We start from the raw sequence: 5,201 nt of genomic DNA, 5'->3' as shown, positions 1-5,201 counted from the left end.
GTGGGGGGAGTTTGGGGAGCAGTGAGGTCTGATACCCTGGGAGCAAAGCCCGGTGTCTCCCACTCCCATTGATCACTGTGCTTGTGGAGGGTGAAAGCAGTTTCTTCCTAGGAGAATGAGCCCTCAGAGGTGAAGAAGAGGAGAGGTGGTGGAGGGAGCTGATTGGAGGTTTGGGGCAGGTGCCAGAAGGAAAGTGCGTGACTCTTTTCAGTAGTGGGCAGCCCCAGGATGAGGAGCAGTGGCCATGAACTGAAACAGAAGAAGTTTCACCTGGACATGAGAAAGAACTTGTTCTGTTGCAGTGTCAGAGCACTGAAGAGGCTGCGTAGGGGGATGTGGAGGCTCCCTCTCTGGGCACATCCAAGCCCTGCCTGGACACGTTCAGGTGCCTCTGCCCTGGCAGGGCTGGGACCGGGTGACCCCAGGGTCAGCTCCCATGGCTGGTGCCGCTCGCAATGACCCCACACAATAAACGTCCGTTGAACGCTGCCGCGTTGCCTTCCATGGACTGCGCCTGCGCGGGGGCTCGTGCCGTGTAAAAATTACTTTGTGAGGCCCCGTTTCCAGCCCCCAAAACCTCCCCGTGGGAGGAGGAGAAGGTGTGCAGCTCTTCTGAGGTGAGTGCCAGGTTACCTTTGTGAAGGCTCTTCAAGCTGCTAGGCCTGGGGTTCTGGGGTTTGTCTCCACTGCAGTGATGCTTGGGTGGGTGCAACCATGTTCTGCTGCTGCTCGTTAAAGCAAGGATGCAAGGTCTGCATGTGGGGAAATAGCCTGAAGTTGTAAGCTGGTTGAACAGCAAACTTGAACTCTGTACCACCTGGATGTTTGCAAATTACTGAGCTTCTCCGAAGAGTGTCAAAAGCAAAGCCAGGGCTTCAGTCCTGCTTCCCTGCCACAGCAGTGTCTACTTCGTTCAAAAGGCACTGGATTGTGGGGATTAAGTGTCTTCCTACCCTGAGAAGAATGGCTGTGCATCTTGAGCGTGAAACTTGCTGTGGAAATGTGTCTGTGGCAAACTAACTGCTGGCTAGATGAAACAGGGATGTTTTCTCTGAGGGTTTGAACACTGTTATTGGGAAAGAAATGTTTGGAGTGCTGAGGTGTTTTGTATTAAGCCTTGTCTCCAATTTGTAGCCCCACTATCCTGCCTCTTGTAGTTGTTGGATTCCTCCCAGGAGGCTTCTGGTAGGGCACCGGCAAGGTATGTGTTTACCCTGAACATTCAGCCAGGTCTTGATGAGCAGAGCTCATGAAGCAAAAGAAATGACATTCCAGCCTCTGCAGTGGAAGAGGGCAGCTGCTCGAGCCACCTGCTTGTTGATGATGAAAACTCCAGAAACTCGCCAACACAGTTTTCAAGCTGACAAGCAGGTATTCTTTATTGCGGCGCCGGGAGACACGGGGGATAGCTCCTCCAAGCATCTCTCTGCTGAGCATCAACCAGGCTGTGATTATATTGTCCTTAAACATACATGTTCCTTAGATTACATACATTACATCATACTTTTAGAGAATGCCTCCTGTGTGCCTACAAAAATGTGGTAGTGGGGCTTCGGACCCCTGGTGGTTATTTCTTCATCACATTGTTTTAAGATCGTTGTCTTATCAGTCGTATCTGCATACCTGCAAAACCCCCAAGGCTGAGAAACCCCACCCTATTTCTCATAGGAATATAGCCAAAAGTGTTTAGTTATGTGCGGGACCCCCAGAGCTGGAGCTCTCATGAGCTCTGTCTTTAAACTTTTAAATGTTTCTTCAGCTTGATCTGTCCATTTTAGAAAGGTTGGATTTTCTTTTAGCAGCTCGTATAAGGGTCTTACCAGAACACCATAATCATGGATCCAGGGTTGGCACCATCCCGGCATTCTCAGAAATGTCCGGATATCTTTAACTGTGGACGGTCACGGTGTTTGAGAGATTGCTTCCTTCCGAGCTGCTCCAAGTTCTGGTTGTCCTCCTGTTACTTTGCATCCTAAATAAGATACTCGAGTTTGAATTAGTTGAGCCTTCCATTTAGATACCCGGTATCCATTTAGCCCCAGAAAGTTTAACAGTTCTACAGTCCATTGAACACATTTTCTCTCAGTTTTGGTAGCAATTAACAGGTCGTCCACGTACTGTAGTAAAGTTCCTGTCTGAGTGGATGCTTCCCAGGATTCTAATTCTCGTGCCAATTGATTTCTGAAAATGGTTGGACTGTTTTTAAATCCCTGAGGTAACGCCGTCCAAGTGAGCTGTGTCCTTCTTCCTTTTTCAGGGTTTTCCCATTCAAAAGCAAATAAATTCTGACTTTCTTTGGCCAGGGGCAGACAGGAAAATGCATCCTTTAAGTCCAGAACGGTAAACCACTCCTGATTAGTATTAGTTTAGTCAATAAGGTATATAGATTAGCTACTACTGGATGAATATCCTCCACAATTTTGTTGATTGCTCTGAGATCTTGAACTAATCTCTAACTTTTCCCATCGGATTTCTTTACTGGCAAGATAGGAGTATTATATTCTAATTCACATTCAATTAATAATCCATATTTTTTTTTAATTATTTCTTTGATTCCCTTTCGATCCTCCAATTTTAAGCGATACTGTTTTATTCTAATTGGGCAGCCCCCCTTTTATTTCCACTTCAACAGGCAAAGCATTTTTCACCTTACCTGGAACTTCAGATGCCCATACTCCCAGATACACCTGTTTAAGGATTTCTTCTATTTCAGGGAGGTCCTCCTGTTTGCTTTTCTGCTGAATTAAAGATAAACTCAAAACTTCAATTAATTGATCGGTTTGGACTCTTAATTCCATTTTGCCTTCTTTAAATGTTGCTTCTTGCCCTAATAAAAGATTTTTTGAGAATTTGGCATGCATAAAAATTTATGCATTCCGATTTGTTTTCCCAGTTTATACTCTACAGGTTTCAGAAAGAATGTGGGTTTGGGGTTTTTTGTTGTTTTTTTTTTGTTGTTGTTTTTTCATTGTTTTTTTGTTTTTTTGGTGACTAGTAGCTACCACATCTGTAACAAATTCTTTTCCTCTGATTTAACGTTGAATAAGTTGCTCCTGTAACCACTTAGAAATTCCACTTTATTTCCTCTAGTGCCTAGTTTTAATTTAATGAGTGGATCTGCTAGGGTAGATTCCCCAGGTCCTTGTCAGTCTAGTTCCAATTCAGTCACCGGAGCCACACCATGGAGCTTCCCCCAGGGCAGTCTCACTTCCAATGTCCAAACTCCTTACAGCATGCACACTGATTCCATCCCACAGGAAAATTCAATCTCTCACCTCTGCCTGACATTCCTCCTCTACCTCTGCCTCGTCCTCTCGCATTAGTTCCTCCACCAATTTCTACTTGTCCCAAAGCAGTCACTGTAGGCGTGCCCATAGCACAACTCAGCTCGCTCTTCTCTATCTGTTCCCGATTCCTGTACGCTCTCCACGCTTCTTTAACATTCTCAAGTCCTTCTGCTCTGTTGCCAGTGACAGCAACCTCTTCCTCCTTATCAGTAACAGATGGAGCAGTTGCCGAGAGTGCTCCTCTCGGAGGTACCTGTGATACATAATCCCCCGACCTGTCTTCCCGATTACTCTGTCTAGGTGTTTGTTTTTTGTTTTTTTTTTTAACTTTAAACATAATTTCCCCAATATCACAGGCTAAACAACATCTCTCCAGCTTAGCTTTCTGTTTTTCCCTGTCCTTTCCTAAAGCCAAAATTAGGGATCTGGCAGAGCTATATTAATTTCACATTCCGTCTGCCACTCTGGGTGGTTTCTTAAAGTGAAAAACGTATCTGCATGCATCACTGCATCCCATTTTCCTTGTTGCCTTAAAAGTAACATTAATTGCAACAATGTATTATAATTCCGAGTTCCAGTTTTAGGCCATTTCTCCTGATCCTCCAGAGTATACAATGGCCACCATTGGTTACAATATTTCACCAACGTTTTTCTTATTTACTGAGCCCCCAGGAAACCCTCCCAGTTCTTTCCAATGTGCCAAAATGCACCCTAAAGGACTCCTTTTCAAGATGTCTTCACTCTGCCAATTTCCCATTGTCAGTCTTGCATTCCCACACACACACGGGATCCCACAGGCACACTCCACACAGTTACAACACTTGAGACAGAGACTAAAATTCTGTCGAACAGCAACCATTAACAGTTATAACGGTCTGTCACCAACACCAAAATCACAAGACCAAAATCATCCAACCCAATCACCATTTTAGTCTTTATGCAAGATGCCCCCTGCACCTTACAGACTATACAAAAGAAAAGAATACTTTTTATGAGGATGGTTCTTGTTTGCTCCCACAGTGATCCGAATGAGTCAAGGGGTCCCTCCAGGTAAAACTCCTGAGGGCCCTAGGGAGACCTGTCCTCATTGGGTCCTGCAGCCGAGCAGAGAGGATCCCATCTGGGGTGCCAGATTGTTTCAGAGAAAACTCCAGGAACTCGCCAACAAAGTTTTAAGTTGACAAGCAGGTATTCTTTATTGCGGTACCGGGAGACATGGGAGATAGCTCCTCCAAGTGTGTCTCTCCCAGGCATCAACCAGGCTGTGATTATATTTTCCTTAAACATACATATTCCTTAGATTACATGCGTTACATCATACTTTTAGAGAATGCCTCCTGTATGCCTACAAAAATGTTGTAGTGGGCTTTTGGACCCCTGGTGGTTATTTCTTCATTACTTTGTTTTAGGATCCTTGTCATATCAGTCGTATCAGTAACCACCAGGCGGTTCTGGCAAAGCTTATCTTAGTAATTTCCTTTTCTCTATAGTTGCTAACAAAGCCTAACATCCTCGAGGTTCCTTGTTTACAACCCTATTCTTCAATTAACCCCATTCTTCAGTGAGTAAGACACGTCCTCTTCCAGGGCAGCAAACCCGGGAGAAATGAGGGCCCTGAGGGGTGACCGTGTTGTGGGCTTTCAGCTACCAGTTTCTGAATAAAAGGGATGTGTAATGGTAAGAGATGCAGTGATTCTTACTTCCCTTCCTCTGAGTTCTCATGTGATAGCCTAGTACTGAAAAGGACAGGGGTTTGATTTGTGCTGACTTGTCTCCTGAATTCACGGCTCATCATGTCTGTGCTGGATGGTACTGGGAAAAATCTCAGCTTCCATGTGGTCCTGTGTATGTAGTGTCCTCAGTTGAGCTGAAGGGACTGGTGCTTGTCTTTTTGTGCAAGAGCCAACTTTGTTA

Source organism: Pezoporus wallicus, unplaced genomic scaffold (genome assembly GCF_028554395.1).
Source record: "Pezoporus wallicus isolate ANWC-B61680 ecotype Strahan unplaced genomic scaffold, APGP_CSIRO_Pwel_v1 contig_8000, whole genome shotgun sequence".
Classification (NCBI taxonomy): Eukaryota; Metazoa; Chordata; class Aves; order Psittaciformes; family Psittacidae; genus Pezoporus; species Pezoporus wallicus.
This window is presented reverse-complemented; position numbering follows the sequence as displayed.